This window comes from Nannospalax galili, unplaced genomic scaffold (assembly GCF_000622305.1).
Source record: "Nannospalax galili isolate Female #2095 unplaced genomic scaffold, S.galili_v1.0 scaffold702, whole genome shotgun sequence".
Classification (NCBI taxonomy): Eukaryota; Metazoa; Chordata; class Mammalia; order Rodentia; family Spalacidae; genus Nannospalax; species Nannospalax galili.
Genome location: NW_008348657.1, coordinates 2,660,456 through 2,672,180, shown reverse-complemented (window position 1 = coordinate 2,672,180; position 11,725 = coordinate 2,660,456). Strand labels below are relative to the sequence as shown.

Below are 11,725 nucleotides of genomic sequence, written 5' to 3'. Positions count from 1 at the left end.
GGCTCCGGGGACACTCGGAGAAGCCCGCTGGGGAAATCCTAACACCTGCACCTGCCTCCTGCAAGTGAGTTTCTGCCCAGGCGCAGTCACCTCGCCCCCCCCCCCCCCCCCCCCCCCCCCGCCTTGCCCTAGCTTCCTCCGGGACCCTCAGCTCTCCAGAAGTCAGGCACAGCATTAAGAGGTGCAGGTGAGGCTTCCTCGCCAGGGACCAGCGTTTCCTACAGGTGGACAGGGTGGGCATACGAAGTCCCAGTCTTTGAAGGTTAGGTGAGGACCGGCCCTCTCGGGCGTCCCTCCCGGAGCTGCCCCCCCCCCCCCCCCCCCCCCCCCGCGCGCTCGGACTGGTCCCTTTCCCGCTGCGTCCCCGCGCGATAGCTCCGTCGTCCGCCCCGCGGAGCAGCTGCGCATCTCGGCGCGCCCCGGAGCCGAAGCAGCCAGTGCGCAGACTTTGACTTCTGCACCGAGTGCGTTTCCGGGGCTTCGCGGAGGCGCGGAAACCCTAAGGGGTCCCCGGGTGGGAGTGGAGCAGGGTCAGGGTTCCCAGGGGCAGGGGCGAGCGGGCAGGGGGCTGTGCGTCCCCACTCGAGCGAGCGCGGAACTCGGAATCGGCCGCGTCTACCCAAGGGCTCACGGAGCAGGGCGCGGTTGCTGCCCGCAGGGTGAGGCCTCGTTCCCGCCGGGGCCAGGGATCCACGCTCCGCCGACGCACGCGCGCGCGCGCGCCCGAGGGAGAGGGGCGGGGTCTGCCTGGGCGACGGGCCAATGGGAGGTGTCAGAACGCGAGGGGCAGGGCCTGTCTCAGTATCAGCCAATGGGCGTGGGTGGACCGCGCGGAGGCGGTGCCGGGGCGGGCGGCGGCGGCTAGAGCCGGCCGCAGACCGGAGCCCCGGCAGCCGAGGACGCATTGCCTGACGACGGCTCGCAGCCGCAGACGGAGCGGCCGCGCGGAGTACGCGCAGATGGGTAACCCCGGTCGGCGGCGACGCGGCGATCCTGGTTCGCGCCGGGTCCTGGAGGACCGCGGCTCCGAGGTGCGTGTCTGGGGGACGCCGGGTCGCGGGGACCGGCCGAGGCTGCGTGCGGAGGGAGCCCGCTGCAGGCGCGTCTCCAAGTTTCCCTCGGTGGGCAGGCGCGCCAGGCTGGACCTCTCCGGCGGCGCGGGGGACGCGCCCAACTTGGGGGCCCGCTCTCCGCCGGGCGCGCTCAGGCTCGCCGCGCCCGAGGCTCCTTTGTACGCGCGAGCCCGCGACCTCTCCGCGCTGCGCCCTGGGCGCACGGGGTCCCTGTCTGCACGGGTCGGCGACCACCGTCGCAGGACGTCCCCAGGAGCGCCCGCAGATTAATTTCTGCGTCGCCGCAAAACCCAGAGAATCAATTTCGGCTTCTCATCCGAGAGCCAGAGCCGAGAACAACTTGGCATCACTCCTCCGGGAGACGTTTGTCGTCATTAACCTGCTTTGGCTAAATTGATTCAGCCCCAGCCGGCTCCTGCCGGGGTAATGGGGGACTTCTAGTGCGCCGGCAAGAAATTGGGCTGAGCGATACGTGATTTTGGTCAAAACAGAATTGTAGGCATTTTGGATTCTGTTTAGAGTTTGACTTGGTTTGGAGTAGGATGGCTTTAAAAAAGAATAATAGAGAAACAACAAAAACCAACCCAGTTGGACTATAGAAAACAAGAATTCTTGGTTCTCGGTGGTTTGCTTAGTAAGTTCAAAATAGTCTTACAAATTTTTCTTTTGTCTGCAGTTTTCACTTCTACACTTTTAACACTAGATGGCTTTCTTATGACAGTCCTCTGCCCCTTTGAGCTGCTTGCTGCAGTCTAGGCTGTGATTTTTTTTTTTTTTTTAAACGTCTTAAATAGCAATGGAAGGAAATGGAAGGACGAAAGTATCCAAAACTGTTGCTTTGTTTGAAATTCCGTACTTCCCTGTAAGAATTAAACAAACCACTTGTTTTGCAGAGATGGAAAAGTGGACTTTGATCTCTAACACCTAAAGGTGAATGTCAGGAAGCGACCTGCAGTTCGTATGTTTAAGGATGTCTGTTTAATGTTGGCTTTATTTGAGGGGAATGCAGAGTTCTGGGGTGAGTTTGGAGATTGTGTTTAGATAAGATTTCCACTTGGGAGATGTGTACCCCTGGATTATTATCAAGCCTTAATTCACAGCGACAAAATAGTCACAGACCTGATCATTCATGGGAAAACAGTCTTTTTTTGAGTTTGGGGAGCTCATAGTGCTGCCTGTTCTAAGGGTTGACCTTCATTTGGGGAAGATCTGTAGTAGGAGAGCATCTGCCTGGGTCATACCTAGGGTTGTGTCAGGGACCTCTTCATTTCCTTCTCCTGAATGGTATTTAGTTTTTTTCTGTGCACAGCCCTGTACTGACTAGTACAATCCCCTCTAGTTAACTGATGCAGCAGTTGAACATTCTGCATTGTTAGTTATGTGTGTGTGTAGACAAACATTCTACCAACGGTATAGTGCCAGCCCCATTTATTATTATTTGAAGCAATCATCCCAATTATTATTACTGGTGTTGTTATTTTTATTAAGATGCTTGAGCTCACTGAGCTCAAATAGGCTTTGATCGTGCAATCCTCCTGCCTCAGCCCTTTGACAAGTATGCCCCACCCCACTCCACTTTTACTATACAACACAACCATGACAGTTAGTCCAACTTCCAGGTAGGCAGATTTATTTATTAGCTGGAGAAATGTCTTGGATTTCTCTTTATAGTTGTCATTTCTTGTGTGTCTTGCTCAGCTTAAAATATAACATGTTAAATTTGTGTGCTCTAAGTTAGACTGTAATCATTAATAGCTGAAAGGAGGGGGGAAAAACAACTCACTTGACCCGGCAGACATCTAGGATGTAGGGAATGCAATGAACAGGAATGGCTCTTAGTTCCCATGTTACCTAGTGATGGAGAGAAGTGAACTCAGATAAGAAGCCATTTGGTCCAGAGGATGGAGAGAGCAGTGCAGATCCGGTATGGGGGTGGAGCTTCTACTTCTGAGCACTGGGAACTGCACTATCTGGCTTCAGTGTGTATTTTCCCCAACACGGTTTTTATGTCTTAAAATATTACCCTTTCTACAGCACTTTTGTGAGCTGTGACTTTTAGTTTCATAGGGGAGTTACCAGAGCGTCTTGGTTTGGCATTTGTGATGCCGTTGGCAAAAATGTGTAATACATGCTTGGAAGTGTTCTGTTTGTTTTTCTTTTTTCCTCCCATTGAAGACTGGAAAGATGTTTGGAAGGGTTCCTTGATACCTGAGCTTAGTCAACACCTGTCCCCACCTTAGGAATCTTTTTAAAAACCTGAAGCAAAGGGATGGTTGATTAGACACTCCGAAAATTTCTTTCTGAAATTGAGGAAGTATTGGCTTGATGCCCTGAATGGCGATCATTTGGTAATTGAAACTGGTTTGAAAATGTTCCCAGGCAACTGAGAAGCTAGGTTTGCTGTGGACTTTGCACAGAACTGTGTGTTTATGGGGATCTCCTGCTAGTTGTTAAAGTCCAGGGTTAGTTTTAGAGATTGAAGAAGCATTGGCTGTTTGAACTTCTGTTCTGCTGCTGCTGCTGCTGCTGCTGCTGCTGCTGCTGCTGCTGGTGGTGGTGGTGGTTTTGTATTACAGATCTTTACAAAGACATGCTGAATTTTCAAGAAATTCAGACTGTTCTTGTTGGTAACTTGGAGAGCCAAGTCTTTTCTGTTTTGAACTTGACTGGAATATGAAGTCAAGCCCTGAAAAAACAGAGACTCGCCTTCTAGATTTTCCGCCTGTTTCGATGAACACGTTCCCTTTCTGGGTGAGTAGAAAGAATACCAGGTAAGGGAGTAAGGGGTGGGAACCTCAAGGGTGCTTGCTCTGTTAGGTCATAGATGGGTGTGGATAAAGTATTGCATGGTCCTTTTGACCCCGAAATTTTAGGTTTCTTTCTTTTCAAGAACTAAATTGTGTGTGTGTGTGTGTGTGTGTGTGTGTGTGTGTATGTGTGTATGCCATGTCATGTATGTGAAGATCAGAGGACAACTTGTAGGAGTCTGTTCTCTCCCTCCACTAAATGGGTTCTGGGATTGAACTCAGGCTTGGCATCAAGTATTACCTGATGAGCCATCTCTCTTGCCTGCTTGGTTTCTTTATTGTTTAAAATAAATGTATTATAGCAATAAAAGTGTCTGTCTGCCTGGGATGGTTTATCTTTTCCATGATTATGAGTTCTGCTGGATTCCATGTATTTTAAGTTTGTGTATAGTGAACCTCCTTGTATAGGTTTATAGCTTCTAGGTTTACCTTGAAATCAGTGACTCGAAAATTGCTTTTCTCTGCCAATTGCATTTAGCTGTGACCCCTTTTAAGGAGCAGTAACTGTGTGATAGGAATTTAAATGCCTCTCAACTTTAAGGGTAAATTATTTTGGTCTTCTGACCCTAACTCAAACTGTTCCCCAAGAGCAGCATGTGTTGTAGGGATTCAGATCTGATCTACTATGGGGGCTTCTCTTCTGAGAGACTTCCTTTTCCTATTTAGTGTAAGCTGTTCTTTGAGACTTGTTTCCTTTGCAGCATTGTGTAGAAAGCTGAGTGGTGGGAGGAAGATAGGCGGGGAGCTGAGTGTGATTGTCCCAGCGTCTCTCCACCACAAAGGACCTTGACAGCTATGCCTGCCTGCTTTAACACTGTTTCCATGCACCTATAAAATCTGAAAAACAAAACCTAGCCAGGTGTGGTGGTGCACCCCTGTGCATAAGTATATTAATTAAATCAAGGGTAGCCATCATTATCTATTATGAGTGCATTTAATTAAGATAACATTGAGCTGGGTGGCTGGGTGGCTGGGTGTGGTAGCTCACTTGTTTTCCAGCACTAGGGCGGCTGAGGCAGAAGGATTGCTGGGAGTTTGAGGGTAGTCTGGACTACAGAGTTGAGACCCTTTCTCAAAAACCCAAAGAAGAAAAAACACCCACCCCAAAAGATGTGCATTGGGGCAGTGTGTGTGTGTGTGTGTGTGTGTGTGTGTGTGTGTGTGTGTGTGTTTCTCTGACACTAAAGGAAGGTGATCCCTAACTGGAGGTACCTTGAGTGAGGTTACCCACCACTTGCTCATGCACCTACCTACCAGTAACACACCTTTTCCCTTTGCAGGGAACAGTGAGAATGTCACTAAGAGGAGGTTTGGAGATCTGGCACTGCTCACCCACCCTTTTCTTGTGCTTAGAATCTCCCATGTGACTTCTGACTGTACTGAGATCCCTAGGGCCTTAGCACAAACCAGATAAGTGTTCTACTACTGAGCTGCATTCTCTGCCAGCCTCTCTGTGGTTTCTTTTTTCTGAGACAAGTTCTCCCTGTAGCTCCAGTTGGCCTGGAACATGCAATGAGGCTGGCCTCGGTCTCATAGAGATCCTCCTGCCTCTGCCTCTTAAGTACTGGGATTAAAGGCATATACCACCATGCCTGGCTCATTCCTATGATTTCCAAAGGGGATCTTCCAGTAGTAACCCAGCAGGACCCTTGGAAGCAGGTGGGGGTGGTGGGATACAACTTTTTGATGGTTTCAGCACTAGAAGGGTTTATTTTTTTTTTATTATTATTTTTTAATCTTTTGGGGTATTGGAAATTGAACTCTGGATCTTACACATGATAGGCAAGTGCTCCACCACTGAATCATGTTGCTAGCCGCCTTTTTATTTTTTTATTTAAGACAAGACTAAGTTGCCCAGGCTGGCCTTTAACTTGAGATCTTCCTGCCTCAGCCTCCTGAGTAGCTGGGAAGACAGACCTGTATCATCAAGCCTGGTATTAGAAAGGTTTTTTTTTTTTTTTTTTAAAAATTTATTTATTACTTTTATTTTATGTGTATGTGTGTATTGTCTGCATGTATGTAAGTGCATCCATGTCTTGCAGTGCCTGCAGAGGTCAGAAGAGAGTGTTGCAGTTCCTGGAACTGGAGTTAGGGATGGTTGTTAACTGCCATGTAAGTGCTGGGAATTGAACCTAGGTCTTTGGCAAGAGCAGCCAGTATTCTTAACCACTGAGCCATCTCTCCAGCTCCCTTTTTAAAAAAAAAAAAATTTATTTTTTGTGTATGAGTATATTGTCTGCATGTATGTAAGTGCACTCATATTGTGCAGTGCCCACAGAGGTCAGAAGAGAGCATCAGATCCCCTGGAACTGAAGTTACAGATGATTGTTAGCTGCCATGTGGGTGCTGGGAATCAAATCCCAGTCCTCTGCTAGAGCAGCCAGTGCTCTTAACAACTGAGCCATCTCTCCATCTAGAAATTTTTTGAGCTGTGGAATAGAAGGAAGCTTTATGCCTTAGAATTTTAGTCCCTCTGTGGCCTTCAGAAGGAATCTTCTAGAGAGGTGTTTCATCTCTACAACAGGCTTGTCAAATGGGGCCCAGTACCCATAGTGCCTCCTGCCTGCTGTTGACCTGGAGAGCAGAGCAGAGGTGCCCTTCCGAGACTGCGGGCCTTGCCTGCTCTGGGTCTGCCTTCGTGGCCGACCCTGCTCCTGGCTTAGTCCTGTCTTGTAGCCTCAGAGCCCTCACATACATGCTGTGTCTTGTTCTTCTGTGACGTCTGATGTGCTGTGCCTTGCTTCCTTGTAGCTGATTCTTCCCATGGCACGTTTTGGAATTTGGTTCTGTTAATACCTCCGCCAGTCCTCCCAGATAAGTGCTGCCTGGGGCTGACAAGATGGCCCAGCAGGTGCTTGCTGCCAGGCCTGATGACCTTCCTTTGAACCCCAGAAAACACATGGTAGATGTGACTGATTCTTGCAAGTTGTCCTCTGACCTCACACTCACACCCTCAACATGGCATGTATACTTCCCTCCCAACTAGATAAAAATGGAATAATAACAAAAAGATGTGCCATCTGCACCTTAGATCTTTTTTTTTAATTCTGAAAAGAAAAACATGATTTTAAACATGCCCCTCTTATTTATTTATAAGCATCAGAGTTCCCAGACTTGAAAACACTTTTAAATAAGTCCTTGGCAATCTCTAATTTGTTCCTGGTGATCTTGAGAATGCTTCTTAGTTCTTAGATCAGCCTCTGTACTTCTTCTTGTGTCACTGGTAGGATTGTTGGGCCTCCTGAGCATTCAGTGTGTCCCTTAGCATAGGAGCTTCCTTTGGGGACCATGCAGAGCAGTGGTCTTGCTTACTGCCAAGCACTTGCAAGTGTGAGTGCTTAAGTCCCTGTAACTCACTATGTCTCTCCACCTTCCCACGGGATATTGTGAAAGACCATGCCTAACCTGCTTTGTGGGTTATTCTAAGTCGGAAATGAGTCCGTTTTTTAGTGTGTCCCTAGTTAGACTTGCTTTCTATATAGTTAGGATTAGGAAATGCATGCTTAATGAATGGCTGAATGACTGAGAAGCTAGGGGACCCTGTGGCTTTCCAAGGACTGTTCCAGAAAGTGTATGATCAGCCTGACTCATGCTGGACTTCATTAAGCTTATTTTGCAGTTTTGCCTTGGCCGTGAGGGCCAGCATTGCCATGTTTTCCTCACTTGGTAAATGTTACTTCTCCTGCTGCTGTGACAGAAATACTTGACAAAAGCTGCTTAAAGCAAGAAGGGCTTATTGTGGCTCATAGTTTGAGGGTACAGCTCATCATGGAGGGAAGGCATGGTGGCAGGAGTGTGAGGCAGCTGGTCACATGACATCCACAGTCAGGAAGCAGAGAGATGGATGCTGGTGCTCAGCTCACTTTCTCCTTTTTATTCAGTCAGGACCCCAGCCCATGGATGGTGCTGCCCACATTTGGGGTGAGTTTTCTTACTTCAGTTAACATAAATCTAGAAACTTCTTCACAAACATTCCCAGAGATTTGTTTCCTGGGTGATCTAGATTCTGTTAGGTTGACTGTATTAAACATTCAATGTACATCTCTTCCTCATTCACTAAAATCCTTCAGCTATAAGGGAAGTCTTGAGCTCTACTGGTGTTTCTCACTTTGCGTGCTTGCCCCCTCCACTGAGGGGCACCCCCTTTCAGTTATGCTGTTTAGTAGTCCAATGTAGGTACGTTCTTCAGTGGCCAAGGTACAGGAGCAGGAAGGGTTCATTTTGCTCTGGTTTCAGAGGTGTCAATCATCATGGCAGGGAAGGCATGACAGAGCTCACATTATGGTAGATAGGATGCATAGAGAGCAAGAGCAAGATGGGGGTGGGGGGAGAGTGAGCGCTAGTGCTGAGCTCATGTTCTCCTGGTCCCCTTTTGTTCCTCGAGGCCCCATCCCACGATGCTGCCACTTACATTCTTGGTAGGTTTTCCCTCAGTTAGTACGCATTGGAAACACCCTCAGACACTCCCACAAGTGTGCCTTACCAGGCAAGGTGATAGTAACCTTCACCACATTTGTTACTCAGTTACCTCAGTTACTCCTTTTCTAATTTTTTTTTTCCCAGACAGGGTCTCCCTGTGTAGTCCAGGCTGGCCTTGAATTCACAGTCCTCTTCCCTCAGCCTCTGGATTGCTGGGATTGTGGATGCACCGTTAGAGCTGACTACTCTTAAGTTAAAAAAAAAAAAAGAGCAAAGAGCCAGTGCTTGAAATTGTTACTGTGTGTGGAAAGTAAGAGCTGTGGGGTGTGTGAAGCATTATGTGTGCTGGGTGATCTATTATGTGAGCTTTCCACAGATTTCTGAGTGGTGCGGAAGGCCTGGAGCCCTGTGTTATCAGTACAATGCCTTCCTTCACTGCTCGGGTGATTTGAGTTTGGTTCCTGTGGAACTGTGGGATTCATACAGTTCCTGAATAGCTCTGGGTCATGTTCCTCTTTGTGTTGAAATTTCTAATAAGGGATTTTAGGAATTACAGTTTTGGTCATTCATCCAGGGGAAATGCTACTGTTTTGAGTGTTTAATGCCTTAGTCTGGTAAACAATGACTGCTTTGTAGAAGGGTCTGGAAACTCTTTTTATTGTACAGTCAGCTCTCTAAATGTCCTTGTATACGTGCATATGTGTACACGTGTCTGTCTCTGTGTGCGATGTACACGAATACACATGTCTGTGTGTGCATACCCATGTGTATACATTGTGCATGTGTGTCTGCATGTGGGCATATGTGTACTAGGTCTTAAATCTGTATGTGCACACATGTGCTTTACCATGTGTACACATCTCTGTGTCTGCATGTGGGCATATGTGTAATATGTCTTAAATCTGTATATGTACACATGTGTTTTACCATGTTAAGATATTCTAAACATCATAAAATAGAAAAGTTATTTTAAGAAAGGTGTTCTTAAAAATTAAGTAAAAATGGAAGCATTTTCTCTTATACCCCAGGGGCTCTTGTGCCACCCTTTGAAATGTGTGGTCTCATTGTGGCCTGCTGCTCCCCATTCTCCCTCTTTGGAAACAGATTTTCAAGGGTCCTGGGCAGAACCACTCTTTGTGGGCCCTGCGTTCACTGGACCTGCTCCCTTTTCTGAGGGCCTTTCCCCCTTCTCCTGTGTTCCTGGAACTGTACATCGTGGATAACATGATGAGGATGCTGGCTTCCTCATGTTTTTGGTTAAGTCTGCTGTGGAGAAAGCTTCACAACTATCATAGCCACCTCTGTCCTAGATGACGATATTATGACTAGTCACTCGCCTGTTCACAAGCATCTGAGGAAAAGCACATAAGTGTGCAGCCTCACAGTGTGATTTTGTATGTGATGGGATGGGCCTGTGGTGCCTGATACAAGGAGGCCCTGCACTCCCTGCTGTGGTGGTTTGAGTGTGAAATGTCCCCACAAGCTCATATATTTGAGCACTCTGTCCCTAAACGGTGGTGCTGTTTTGAGAGGTGGTAGAACCCTTAGGAGGTGGGACCTGGATTGAGGAAGTGGGTCACTGTGGAGCGGGGCTTATGGGTTATAGCTGTGCTCTGGTTTCAACCTGAGTTCTGAGTTTCCTGATCCACAGAGATGTGAGCAAGCCACCTTCTGCTCCTGCTGCTGTGGTGGACTGTATCCCCTACAACTGTGAGCCAGAATAACCCTTTCCTCCTTTAAGTTGCTTCTTATCAGGCATTTGCTCACAAGGAACCAACATGCTAACCTTCAGGGTGCAGGGCCTGGAAGCAGGGGGAGAGAGGGCATCCAGCTGTGGCCAGCCAGCTTCCCTAACCAGTACCACTCTCCCAGACCACCCTCCTTGGTGTTTTGAGTATCCAACCTGCACCTCCCTGGTACCTTGTAGAGTCTTATTTTTCCATGTTTACCTCCTGCATCAGCTCAGTAGAACATCTTTATCCTGCTGGCAGGGACCTCACTGCCATATATGCATCTGTGGTTTATGCTGCACTGTTGGCTCATGACTAACGTAACTGTTAAAGAAGTGACTAGAGTTGTGGACTTGAACATGAAAGAACTTTGTGTGTCTTGTATTTGTTGAACTAAGTTATGTTCCCCTGAGCTGCTGATGGTTCCTACTGTGACTCATCTAAACAGCCTTTTACTGCCTCCTGCAACTTTCCCAGGTTCACATGAAGTGGTAGACATTTGAGCTCTGAGATGGAGCTAGAGAACAAGGGACTCTGTGGAGGAATCAGCAAGCTCCACAGGCCCAGTAAGAGTCTACGCTGTGCCCAGAGAGCTGAGGTTTGGGGGAGCTGGAAGGCTCACAGACATCACCTTTGTCTTTCTGGGTCAGTCTGATTCCCACTGATGGGCCCAGCTCTCTTGGAGGCCACTGAGGTTGCAGTTGTCTTGGAAGTCTTGGTTTGGGCTCTTTAATAAAGATGACTAGAGGGAAAGGACTTCCAATTTGCCAGTGCTCTGTCATCCTTTACCTGGCAGTCCATTAGTGAATTCCTACAGAAAATGGAGACTTGATAATGTATTTAAATTGAGAGTGACAAAGTCCATTGGAATGTTATTAATACCTTAAGTATGGCAGGCACTCTGTAAGTATAGTTTTTGTTTTTATTTAAGACAGCCTCATGTATCCTAGGCTGGCCTTGAACTCACTACATAGTCTTATAGTCTTGAATTTCTGGTTTTCCTGCCTCTACCTTTAGGGTGCTGCAGTTGCTGATGGCCACCATCATACTTGGTTTATGCCGTGTTGGGGATTGAACCCCGGGCTTCATGCATGCAGGCACTCTTCATGCAGGCAGGCACTCTTACCAACTGAGCCGCATACCCAGCCCTGTAACTACTGTTATAACCTTACATGGTAGAGGTCATTTATCTTTTATGCTCTGACATAGTAGTGATTCCTCGTTTTGTGGATCTGAGATAAGGTCCTAACTCCATGCTAGGAACTGTCTGTAAAGGCAGAAGGATCCAGTCCGCTATCATAAAAAAGAATAGCAAAAGTATCCAGTTGGTCACCAGATTTTATTTGAGGATCATTCTAAATCATTCACTTGGAATCACTCGTCCGTTTTCCATTGAAAAAGTTTTAGGTGGTAAGTGTGCTGCTGACTGGTGCATTTGACGTGTGAATGAAGAGCTGTGGAGAGAGGTTCCCTGAGGCAGCTTTCAGGCAGTTGTGTGTGGATTCTCATGCATTTTCTCTCTTCTTCCCCTTATACTGAGTTTTTTAAAAAAATATTTTATTTATTATTTTATTTTATGTGTTTGAGTGTATTGTCTGCATGTATGTGAGTACACCTGTGTCATGCAATGCCATGGAGGTCAGAAGAGGATTTCGGATTCCCCTGGAACTGGAGTTAAGGACGGTTTGTAGCCACC

The 11,725-nt window shown here is 47.6% G+C and overlaps 1 protein-coding gene across 5 annotated transcripts in view; it reads left to right on the top strand.

Annotated features, from left to right (window-relative positions):
- Positions 1-862: 862 nt before the first annotated feature.
- The window catches only part of Sipa1l2 (signal induced proliferation associated 1 like 2), a 196,907-nt gene continuing 186,044 nt past the window's right edge, over positions 863-11,725 (top strand). For all 5 annotated transcript variants that reach the window (XM_029569710.1, XM_029569709.1, XM_008845810.3 and 2 more), the window contains exon 1: positions 863-1,031. The gene's annotated coding sequence lies outside the window, so the exon portion shown is untranslated. The remainder of the gene's footprint in view (positions 1,032-11,725) is intronic.